The sequence below is a fragment of the Oxyura jamaicensis genome, assembly GCF_011077185.1.
Source record: "Oxyura jamaicensis isolate SHBP4307 breed ruddy duck chromosome Z unlocalized genomic scaffold, BPBGC_Ojam_1.0 oxyZ_random_OJ67002, whole genome shotgun sequence".
Lineage (NCBI taxonomy): Eukaryota > Metazoa > Chordata > Aves > Anseriformes > Anatidae > Oxyura > Oxyura jamaicensis.
This window is the reverse complement of record NW_023305456.1, coordinates 4,575-17,506: the sequence shown is the minus strand read 5'-3', so window position 1 is coordinate 17,506 and position 12,932 is coordinate 4,575. Positions and strand designations below refer to the sequence as shown.

Here is a 12,932-nt window from a genome sequence, read left to right as displayed (position 1 = left end):
CCTTTCCTTTCCTTTCCTTTCCTTTCCTTTCCTTTCCTTTCCTTTCCTTTCTTTTCCTTTCCTTTCCTTTTTCCCCAGTGAGATGGAAAAAAATTATAAATATTTTTGCAGGAAATGGGATGCAGGGAGCCACCTACATTAGCATGTTTATAGTCCAAAATGAAGTTGGGTTTTAATTTTGATTTGCTTGTAAGAGGAAAGAATAATTGGGGGAGGAAGTGTTAAAAAAGATCTACTTATCAGACTACACTGTTCTTGCTATCTGTTTATGTAGAGTGAGCATTTTACTCACAATATGGTTATCGGTATCCTACACAAAGTAAGGCAAGCAAAATTACTACACTTTCCAGGTAACTCATCATAAAAAATAAAAGAAGACAATTTGAATTACTGGATATATAGAAGTATGTAGCAAGGAGCTTTGATGTTAAGCAGAGCTGAACCTTGACTGTTTTGACAGCCTCAGGATGATGCATGAGCAGACCAGAATTTCTGGCTTTGCAATTTTGGGATTTCAGTTCTAGGACTTCATTCACCAAGATGTTTTAAAGAATATATGCACCTGTGAGGAGTTACACTCACGATTTTATAAAATCTAATACAGTAGATGAATTTTCTGGGAGAAAGCAGCAGGACAGGGTATGAAAGATCATCGTTCTTGCTTTTATGTTAGAGCACATTTCTAAATTGCTTTATTTCGGAAAATCAGTCACATCCGCCTTATCAATTAGACCAAGAAATTGAGAGCTAATTGTTCTGATATGTTCCTAAAAGGCTGAGTGATGTTTAGACAGGAAGTCTGAGGCAAGGCAGAGGAATGCTATCAGATACCCTAAAACACACCAGAAAGAGCTGTCTTGAGTCTGGGGGAGGTCAGAAGACACCGTCACTGGCCTACTACACCACAACTCAGCCTACAGCCTCCAGAGATGTGGTGCCCTCCCAAGCCAGCAGGCTTATGGGGCTTCTGTTTTTTCCTGATATAGGTGCAAATAATTTTTTCTTTCATTTCCTCAACAGTTCAGAGGGCAAAGGAAGCTCCTCCTTGGTTCCAGAAAGAATGACACCTGTCATTCATGCTTTGTGAGACCTGGGCCCATCTTGGAAGCCTGAATCCATCAGAGCCTGGTCAAGGCATAGTACACTATGCAGAGAACTGATGTCCCACCAAATGGGGATATCATTTAATAACAAGAAAAAACAGTTCTTGTTCTTGACTTAACTCCTTATAAAATTAAAGAACCACCTATCAGAAACTCCACTCAGTGGCATGCAAATAATCTGATAAACTCCATAGTAGTGGGGTTTTATTAATCCAGTTGTTACCAGCTATGTAATTTTGTTGCCGTTTTGTCATTTACTACAAAAATTGCCTTTAGTTGCAGTAAATAATTTATAAAACCCATGTGGTCATTTTACAAGCCTTCATTCCAAGAATCTGAGCCCACATTATTCAGTGATGCAAGGCAGTTAGGGAAATCCAAAGAGAACCACTGGAATCACTGATAGATGATGGTTCCTCTTGTCTGTCACCAGCAAAAACCTCTTTCTAACAGCAGTCCATGGTTAGGTAAGCAGGGTTTCTACATCTACCAATGTCCTATTTCCAAGCAATTCAGGCTTTTGTGTTAGTATATAAAACTAGCAAAGATGAAAACCAGACAGGCAGTCCAGATCTTAAGTAGATGCAATGAGTACAAATTACACGGTCACTATGCCACAATGTTTATCACAATATCCATCAACATTTGAATAAATAATTTAAAAAAATCTCACTCAGCAACTGGATTACTAAAATAATATTTGTGTCACATATTATTTTAGCAAAACAGCTACAGAGCCTCTGGTTGCTTTCCCATCTTATTAGGCATCATTAATAGATAATTTTTGATATGCAGTCTCTAGTGACATCTCTCCAAAAGATACACCCTTCTTTGCCGTGACTCGGATTTGAACCGAGGTTGCTGCGGCCACAACGCAGAGTACTAACCACTATACGATCACGGCAAGCTACCAGGAAATTCTACAAAAAGGGAACTTTTTTTCCCTAGTGGTCTACAAAATTTATACAAATGGTGCCACCTACAGTTTACACTAAGTTTTAGCACCAACTGATTCTGAACACCTAAAAACAGTCTAAGGAGAGTTACAACAACCATTATCCTATCTCCCAAATCTTTTCAGTGAGAACACTTTTCTCCTATTTTATCAGTGTTGGGGAAAGCAAAATCACAATACCAGAGAAATCTGTCAATATGTTGTACAGCTAGATTTTGGAAAAGAACAGAACCTGCTTAATTGAAAACTGTACTTGTTGAATCAAATGGGGCATGACTCATTCTAACGTAAGTGCTCATATTAGTGGACATCTTCTTCTTTACTTCTGTAACAAGCAAACAACAAAAAAAAGCACCATTTCCAGAATATGTATTAACTTTTACGGAAGGAGATGGTCAAATACTAGAGATGAAGTCTGAGGGGAGTGAGAATTCAGCATCTATCCATCAAGAAATTAAGTAGCCACTATCAGAAGAGTGTACCAAATGTTCTTTATTACTACACATTTTCATTTTAAAAAAATCAGAAACATGGAAAACTGCAGTTCAGAAAAAAGGGTAGTAGACAACAGCTGAAATCAGCTCACAGGATCTTAATAGTGAACAGGAGAATACTATCTCCTCATCATCTGCGTGTGAGTTTATGCATATTGGGAAGATGGCATTATTCAGCATATTGTACACATGAGCAGTTGGAACAGACCTGGAACAAACATGATTCAGTAGCAACTCCTGTGAATTTTCTTTTGATTATAGACCTAGAGTTTTGATTACAGACCTAAAGTTTGAGACAAACTAGAGTTTGTCGCATATTTACTTCATTTCCATACAGAGGACCTTAAATAACTTTTTCTTTGTCTTTTTTTTCCCAGTATCTTGCCATTAGTGGTTACATATTCTGCAGTAAAAACATTAATTTCAGTTTTGTTTGAATTCTTCAAAACTGCAAATTTCCCCCAAATAGACAGTCTATTAAATGTTACAGATATGAGCTTCTGTCCACCATGCCCCCTTTCACAGTAAGGGGATTAGGGTTAAAATTATTGCAGGGCCCCTAGACAGCCTTTAAAGAATGATACTTAAGATGAGCTTTTAGATGTGGTTTATCTTACAAATCATCAATAAAATATTTTCACCAGTGAGGACACAGACTCCTTGCAAACTGTGGAACCTGTAATATTCTACTCTACAGTGTCACCTCCTACAGAAATAATAGGGGTAGCTTGTTTTTTGCTGCAGGGAAATAGGTTTGCTAGATTCCTATCAAAAATTTTTATGTGATTTATTCAAATCTGGGTCTCAGAGAAACAGAAAATAACCTCTAGTTCTACCTTGTACAGAGCTGCAGTGCATTGTCTGCTTTATAAATTGAAGTTATCTCATACATTATTTTTATCTGAGACCTATATATATGTATAGGAATAAAATATAGGTTATAACAAACGAATTGTTAATCACATCCATAAACCATAGAAGCTTAAGATCAGTCCATAATCCTTTGAGATGATGTAACAAGGAGTAAACACAAGGTAACAAATGATCATTTCAATAATTGTACTATACTGGTAACTGCTTTCCACCCTGTCTTTAAGCATCATGCCATTTTTTACAATTATTTATTTTTCATGATTTCTATTGGTCAAATGTAATTACTGTTCTTCACCCAAAACGATTGTTAGTACACATGAGCATGTCTCGTGCAGTACCTGTTCTGTCTCGTCATCTCAGTGATTCTCTTTCCCAGAGCCCATCTGTGCTACTTTTAATTATGCTCAGAAGACAGATGTGATTTTTTTATACACCAGCTGACAAGACATTCTAAGTATCTACTGATTTTGTTGTTGTTGTTGTTTGTAATTTCTTGTCTAAATATAATAATCTTTCAAAACGAGGACTTTTTCTGTTAAGATGTAAGCTTTGGACAAAGCATTTCTCTTGTCCAGAACTGAAACTCTGGTCAAAAGAAAAAAATTAAATCAGAGAACTATCCTACCCACTGCCTCCTCCCTCTCCCCCCCACCCCCCCCCCCTGCCCCCCCAATAAATAAATAAATAAATAAACAAATAAAAACGTCAGCAGCTATATGGGAAGATCTGGAATAAGAGGACTTGAAGCAGATACAAAAAGCATCTCTGCCTCTCCCTCTCACTTGTCAAGAGCTTTTTTTACCTATCAGATTATTAGTTAAATGTAAGTGGGATGTCTTCCAGTATCTTCAATCTAACCTCTTCCGCTAGCCATTAGCACAAGCAGCGGACTAGCCTCCAGTCTGCTTACTCGTGTTTCAACTGAGTCCCCTCAGCACAAGGCCATATGACGAGTTTATGTTGTCTCTGTAGTGAATTAGCTGTGCCAAGGTAAGACATGATAGAAAAACATCCTCAGTAAATTCACAGGTGACACAGAACTGCTGGGAATGGCTGACCCATCAGGGGGCATTGCAGCCACCCATCCTCGACAGGCTGCAGAGATGGGCTTCATGAATCTGATGAAGTTCAACAAGAAGTGCAGGGTCATGCACCTGGGGAGGAACAACCCCAGGCACTGGTACATGCTGAAGATCACCCAGCTGCAAAGCAGCTCTGCAGAAAAGGAGCTGAGCGTCCCGGTGGACACCAGGTTGAATACAAGTGAGCCACATGTCCTTGCTACTTGTGGTGGTTTTACTCAGGTGGGCGGCCGAGCTCCATCACAGCTGCTCTCTCACTCCCCTTCCTCAAAGAGGAGTGGGGAGAAAATATGATGAAATGGGCTTAAGGGTTGAGGTAAGGACGAGGGGGCAACACAGTAATTATAATGACGGGCAAAACAGACTCAGCATAGGGAGATAGTAAGATTTATTGCCTATTACTAAAAACTAGAGAAGCGAGAAACAAATGAAAGAAACCAAAAGCACCTTGCCCCCCCCCCATCCACCCTCTTCCACCTCCTCCCCCCAAGCGGTGCAGGGGAACGGGGGAATGGGGGCTATGGTCAGCCTATAGCGCTTCTTCGCCACTGCTCCTTCTCGGTCACTCTCGTCCCCTGTGCTGTGGGGTCCCACCCACGGGATGCAGTCCTTGCTGAACTGATCAGGCGTGGGCTGCCCACAGGCAGCAGCTCTTCAAGAACTGCTCCAGATATGGGTCCGTACCACAGGGTCCATCCCTCGGGAGCAAACTGCTCCAACCTGGGTCCCCCATGGGCAGCAGCTCCTGCCAGGTCACCTGCTCCTGCGTGGTCTGCTCTCCATGGACTGCAGGTCCGGCCCAGAATCTGCTCCAGCAGGGGTCTTCCACAGGACGCAGTCTCCATCAGTGCAGGCCCACCTGCTCCACCGTGGTCTCCTCCACAGGCTGCAGAGTGGAAACCTGCCCCACCGTGGTACTCCATGGGCTGCAGGGGGACAGCCTGCTTCACCATGGTCCTCACCACAGGCCACAGGGGACTTCTGCTCTGGAGCACCTCTCCCCCTCCTTCTTCGCTGACCTTGGCGCCTGCAAGGCTGTTCCTCACTCCTCTCACTCTCCCAGCTGCTGTGTGGTGCAGCGGTATTTTTTCCCTGTCTTAAATCTGCTCTCACAGAGGCGCAAACAACATCACTTACTGGCTCAGCTCTGGTCAGCAGTGGGGCCCTTCCCAAACATGGGGCAGCTTCTAGATCCTTCTCACAGAAGCCACCCCTATGGCCCCCACCTACATAAACCTTGCCACTACTAAGAATGCTAACAGTATTCTGGGATGTATTAGGTGAAGTATCGCCAGCAGATCAAGAGAGGAGATCCTGGAGTACTGTGTCCAGTTCTGGGCACCCTGTTACATGAGGGATATGGATGTACTGAAAAGAGCCCAACAGAGGGCAGGGACTGGAGCGCATCTCCTCTGAGGAGATGCTGAGAGCTGAGACTATTCAGCCTGGAGAAGAGGAGACTTAGGAGGGCTCGTATCAGTGACCATTCCCAATACATACCCAAAGAAGACAGAGACAGACTCTTTTCAGTAGCGTTCAGTGCTGGAATGCGATGCAATGGGCACAAACTGGAACACAGGAGGTTCCATCTGAACATTAGGAAGAACTTTACTGTGCAAGGTGACTGAAAACTGGAACAGGTTACCTGAAGAGGTAATGGAGTCTTCCTCCTTGGACACCAAAAGTTGCCTGGACATGGTCCTGGGCAACTTGCTTTAGGTGTCCCTGGTTGAGCAAGGGCATTGGACCAGACAGCCTGCAGATGTCCCTTGCAACCTTAATAAATCTGTGACTCTGTGAACCCTGAGACAAATGTGCTACTTCCAAACTCAAAACTAAGAAACCCAAGACATCCACGTAGGAAGCAGATCAGATCTCTCTTCTGCCTAATTCTATTACAAACACTTTTGTTGTTGTTGTTGTTGTTGTTTGGTTGTTTGGTTGTTTGTTTGGTTGTTTTTGTTTGTTTGTTTTTGATCTGCTTCACACTTGCTTGACCAAAAATGGATATATCTTATAATCTTAAAGATCAGAGAGATTATATCTTTATTTTATTTTGAATGAGAACCTTAATCTCCATTACTCTCAGAGTAATTCTTACGGTTCAAGTGTCTATTCTGACCACATGATACAGAAGACAGGTGCTAGGTCAAAGCCCAAAATTAGCTTAATACTGCCTTTGAAATACTTAGTTTAAACTGTCACCAGTTTGCAGCAGGAAGTTGAATAAGCATTTTTAAAATGTCATTTCCATTTGTACAGTAGGCATTTGTCACAGCAAAACATCATGGGATATACTAGAGAAAAAGTGTCTGTAAACACTGTATTTTTTTTTGTTGTTGTTGGTTGGTTGGTTTGTTTGTTTGTTTTGTTTTGTTTTGTTTTGTTTTTTAATATTAGAAACAGAATTCCCCTGGCATTTTCTGTGCCTGGCATTTTGCTCATGGGTGCCTCCAGGCAAGAAACCCCACACCCACACCCACGCATGTGGCTGATTTATCTTACTGAAAATAAAACAGAATTTATTACAGGGTGGAAAAAAAATGGCTGCAGGCTCTTTGTTATTAAAAATACAAAGGATTAAAGATCTTCTGATACAGCAATAATAAAGACATTCAATGAAAATTTTGATAGCATTGGTAAGATGCTATCCTTATGCACAATCATCACACAATTCAGAGAAGCTGCTTTGACAAAATAATGTACAGCTGAGTTCTGAGATTGTCTAGAGAGCAACACATAATACCCTTGCAAGGCAAGGGGAACGACACAGTTTATCTACTTCTTAGTTTTCACTGCAGAGTAAATCTACCCAGTATTTACAGTTACCATCTTCTCTGACTGTATTTTTAATAAACAGGAAAATGAAGGGAAACAAAGTTACATTTAAGTACTGCAAATTGTTCAGGCCAGCATCTGCAAGCCTTCTCTACTGCTTTGGACTGGTGCCCTCATTTGCACAGCCTAAGGGACTGGTGTGATGCATATGGACAACCCTGATTATATGGTATTTTACAGCTGCAAAACATAGTTGTGTTACTGCTGCTTACAAGCAGGACATTCAAACAGTCTCTGGTGTGATGGTTGCTTTGGTCCAGCCTTACCACTTCCACTCCAGCAGTGGGCACACCAGATGTATGGACTGAGTTCCATTGGGGTTCCCAAAGGAGGGGTGTGCTCCCCTGCTCCAACCTGCAGTGAACACTCCCCTCCTGCTCCCCTGCACAAGCCTTGCAGAGCCACGTGTTAGTTACATGACCGAGGCACCCAGCAAGGGTCCTACCTGGTGCATGGCAGGGGCAGACCTCACCAGAGAACAGAGTTCACCTCCCATGGAAGAGTGCGCATGAAAGCTGTCAGAGGATGTACAGGGCAGATGAGGGAACCTAGTGCATAGCTCCAGGAAAGGGTGAACCTGCTCCTATTTCTGCTTATCAGGCTGTCATTTCACCGAGCCTTTGGCACAGGGACAGAGTAGCCTGAGGCAGACTAGGTTTTCACTATAACTGGATTATAGAGAAGTCATGGTTGTCTCCACTGGGTATGTTTGTCATTTGGCTATGGTAGCTTTCTCAGACTGATTACATACTGAATCACAGAAGTTTGGAAGAGACCTCCAAGATCATCTGGTCCAACCATCACCCTACCACCAATGTCACCCACTAAACTATGTCCCTTAGCACCATGTCCAACCTTTCCTTGAACACCCCCAGGGACGGTGACGCCACCACCTCCCTGGGCAACCCGTTCCAGTGCCTGACTGCTCTTTCTGAGAAGAAATGTCTCCTCATTTCCAGCCTAAACCTCCCCTGGCACAACTTGGGGCCATTCCCTCTAGTCCTATCATTGGTTATCTGTGAGAAGCGGCTGACCCTCAGCTTCCCACACCTTTTTTCCAGGCAGTTGCAGAGAGCAATGAGGTCTCCCCTGAGCCTTCTCTTCTCCAGGCTAAACAACCCCAGTTCCTTCATATCATAAAGTCATCAACAATTCTGAACTTCAAGTTAATCCATGTACAGGCTGAAAATACAATTAACACCCATAATAATTAAAGCCCAGGCTGAAAAGGCTCCTTAGCAACTCATTAGACAGCTCTTTCAAAAGCAACTACTCTCCTTCTAATATCACAACCACTTTTATTTTTTTGTGTGATCTCATACTTAAATTTTAGTTTTCCAGAAATGTTACCTCAGAATTACTATTTTTCTTTGACTTCGAATGCAGCTAAACTACAACATTTTCCTTTTGCACCTATAATTGGTCACAAATGACTATGCAAATGGCTAGTATTTTCACCTAGCCAATATCACGTAACTTCTCTTGCACAAATCACTCACTAACGTAAAGTTTTATTCTTCTTTTTTTGTTCTTTTGCCTTCCTCCAGCATTCAAGTTCCTTTCTGCTTACCAAAGGCCTACAATAAATGTAAAACTCCAGGTGTTCTTCTGCTGTACCTACACTGCAAATTACTGTCTCCTTACAGAAACAGCAAAATCTTGAAGCTGGAATGTCTGTGTCTTCAACTATATTGATTTTAATAAAGACATTATAATACAAAGAGAGCAAATGACAGAGCTAAGATCCTCAAAGAAGCAAAAATCCACACCATCAACATGACTTATACCCCATCATAGCTGTGTAATAGGTCTTAAAACATAACCCCTATGACAATGAAGAGAAAAATATATTTTGCTGGCATTCACATTGGACAAGCTTCAGCCAGTGCAGCACTCAGATTAGCATTCAAACAAAGTAGATTTATCTTTACTCCCAAAGAGAAAATTTCTAAACTTCTTATAATTGTAATTTCCTACCCTGTTATCCAATGCTTCTGGTATGCAGCCCAAATCTGCACTGGCATTTTTTACTGCCAGTTTGTGTTGCAAGTGAATGTGTCATCTTTTGTTTCTTAATTTTGTAATTTATGTCCTCTTGCAAAATTCTCTGTCCCACTGAGCATCCAGGTGGATTATATTCCTACAACTGAATATGCTTATGTATATGCTTTTTTTTTTTTTTTTTTTTTTTTTTTTTCTGAAATGATTCTTGCTCTTAAAACACTTTTGCATGCTATTCAAATAAAAGTTGGAAATTGAATTGGATAATCAAAATGAGCTTTGTTGCTTGCCTGAGCAACTTTGAGCAAGTACTGATCTCTCCTTCATTTAGCTCCTGAATTTGTAAGCTGTCCTCAGGGTTCAGAGCTAATGTCCTGGGAGGAGAGAAAGAGTTCCTTGTGCCTCCAAAAATAGACCAGGAATAGGAAAAGTCTCAGGATGTTCTGTTACTGTCAAACACATGTTCTCAACTATAAACAGCACGTAAGTGTGACTTCCCATTTGATGTTCTACTGTTGGTGAATTAGCTGAACTGTATCTGAGGGAAGGATTTTTTACACATAATATGCCTTGTACTTTTTTTTTGTTTTGTTTTGTTTTGTTTTTTAAACCATAACACAACAGTACTTTCAACAATATTACCAGCTTTCCTAAAGCTAGGAGACTCTTGTGAGTGTCCAAACACTTGAACATCACATGCCTGCGAAGATGGCTGTTACAAAGTTTTCTAGTTCATTCAGTACCATGCTCCCTCTTCTAATAAACAACAAAAAAGAAAATATCTTTTCAGGATTTGCCAGTTCCTGCAACTGTGCTGCCTTTTAACATATTGTTGTTGCTGGCCTCAGCTTTTTATATGGCAACATTTCCTGTGTACTTACTGGTGTATGGTAGGCAAGTCTGCAAAAACACCCTTTTTCAATGGGAAAAAACATGCCTCACTCAGCACAGTGACACGTGAACATCAGAGGATAATTAAAAGGAGCTAATAATAAGCCAGGCAGTTGAACTAATAAAACTCACCTAGAGTCTGATAACTTTTTAACACATTAGCTGTTGTTAGACCAACCATGCCTCAGTAGCAGTTTTCAGCTACACACTTGTGCCAAATCTAGTATTTGATCGGCCTGTTTATGATAAGTGCTTTCAGGAAGCACCAAAAGAAGCACTAAGGAGATAAAACATTAGCCTTGATGTACTCCTGTTAGAGTAGAACTGACACAGTTTGTACTCTTGTGTCGGCCTGGGAGGTTATGCCTTCAGCTCTCAAATCCCAAGAGCTATTCCAGGGACAAGCTTCATAAGCTGTGCTGATCATTATAGCTCTGATCACCCTCCTGGCCCCCCATCATCATGTGCTGAGCATCAGCACATGGCACCCCTAAGACTGAGGGCATGGCCATTTCATAAATCTTTTAGTTATTACAGGCAGAATTGCTTTGTATTTTTTTACCATGAGCCATGAGGAAATCTGTATGTGCCTTTTGTGAGGGGGTAGGATACAGTGGGTAGCATGACAGCATTGAAACAAACTATCCTGAAAACTGGCAGGGTGAGGGAAAGTGGCAGGTATGGTGTACGCACAGCCAAAATTTACAGAGTCACTTGAATCTCATCTGGTAGAGCCTCCCGGTCTAGCTGCCCTGCACTGAAAGTAGCAGCAGCGATGTTTGAGCAGTGCTACCTGCAAGGTGATACACCAGTGGGGCACCACCAGGTCAGCCTGTAGGTCACACCATCAGAAAATGGAAGCTTCTTCTTCTGCCACAAACCATTGTGAGCGTGCAGGTGATGATGTTACAGCCAAGAGAGGAAGCACCAAAACTGAAGGCTGGCTGAGAAGGGAAGACCAAGGAGTCATCAAGTAGAGATTCAGGTAAGTAATTAGGTTGTTAGAAATAAATGCCAAAGTCAACCAGAATTCTCACTCAAGAAATTCAAATGTAGTGGGCTCTTTCTTTTGGTGAGAGCAGGGAGAGTGTGTTCCCATACTTCAGATCCTCTCCTTCAGTTAGATAATATCCATTCTTTAGATTAATTATTTTATCTTTCCTGCACATTGGCATAGGGCATTCAGCTTACAACAACCGAAAATATGCATATTCTGAAGTTTTGAAACAAACTGATTTGGTTTTATTGATGAAAATCAACTCCTGTTCCTGTCAGGGAATTCTAAATAGTTGTCTGTTGCATCTCCTTTTTCCAGATCTCTGGGAATGTGAATTCTTGCATTACTGTTCACTCTCTACTCTTCCCTCTCCCCATTACTCTTTCTTTCCCCATTAGCCTAATTGTTTCACGTATTTATTTCATCTTGTAAACCACCATATTCAGATGATTACTCAAAATGAAGAGGTTTATAGGGAAGTTCACATTATTATATTGTATTATATCAATGTACCTCACTTCATCATTGCAACAGGTTTTGATATAGTTCTTTTGCTCATGCATATGTATCCAAATGGGACATAAGAATGGAAGGTTTATGTAGTGCTTTGTCATGACACAGATGTGGAAAACAATGTTAGCCTAGGACAGTACTGGGCCCTAGTAAATACATCAACAAAAGGGGCCTACAAACAAGATGACAAGTGTTTTTCTCATTGAAACCTTGATCAATGAAGATATAAAATCCTAGTGTAGATGGGTGAAACCCTTCTTGGTCTGATTATGAGCAACCTGGCTAAAACTGTCAAAGTGTCAAAGACAAAAAACACAGTATTAGGCTGCAAAGCATCAATAGGCTATGAACTCACTCAGCCAGTTCAAATTAGTCCCAAAGCATAGCTGACTGACTCTGGTGTGGTAGACTAGGCATTTTGTCTCTTCCTACAGCCAACACAAGCAACCTGAGGCCAGCCTCAACTCTGCCTCACATAATTTCGTTAACTTGAGAAATCCATGTTTGGCTCCCAGACTGGGTCCTAAGCAGGGTTTCCAGCAGCGCACAGGTCCAGGGCTGTGCCTCCATAACCACAGGCTGACAGGTCTATATGTCACAGCTCTGCCACGGATGGGAACAGAGACAGCTATTTCTGGTTACCCTCACCTGCAGTAACTCAGCTTCCCAGCAGAAATGGGGTTAAAAGACTAGAGAATAGCTTCTTAAACCTTATAGCTGTAGGGACCTGTTTGACTTTTTGCCTTAAATATGAAAGTTTTGCTGATTTAACTAAAGCAGAAATCCCTTACTGACTTGTGCTTAATATGAGAAGTTCAGAGAAGGGAAGAAGAAAGCACGTTGTTCATTTAGAAGCAAAGCTGCACCTCTACAACAGAGTTGGTCTATTTTTTTATTTTTATTTTATTTTATTTTATTTTATTTTATTTTATTTTATTTATGTTGATGCATCTTTCACATGCAGTCATGTCCTAAAACTCCTCTGTTTTCAGTATAGCCAGGAAAGGTACCTCCTATTTCCCCTCTTCCATTAGAGCACAGTGAATAATAACAAAAGTGAGTTTGCCATTGTCTCAAGGGTTATATAAGCCTAATCTGCAGCAAAAAAACGAGCAGAAGTCAGCATCATGTAAACTGCTGTTCCTCAAAGAACCATCAAAAAATTATCATCAGCCAGACAAACCC

General features: G+C 41.3%; 1 non-coding gene across 1 annotated transcript; it reads right to left on the bottom strand.

Moving 5' to 3' along the window:
• Window positions 1–1,935: 1,935 nt before the first annotated feature.
• TRNAH-GUG lies at window positions 1,936–2,007 on the bottom strand. Its single transcript has one exon. It is a non-coding gene; the product is annotated as a tRNA-His (tRNA).
• Window positions 2,008–12,932: the final 10,925 nt, after the last annotated feature.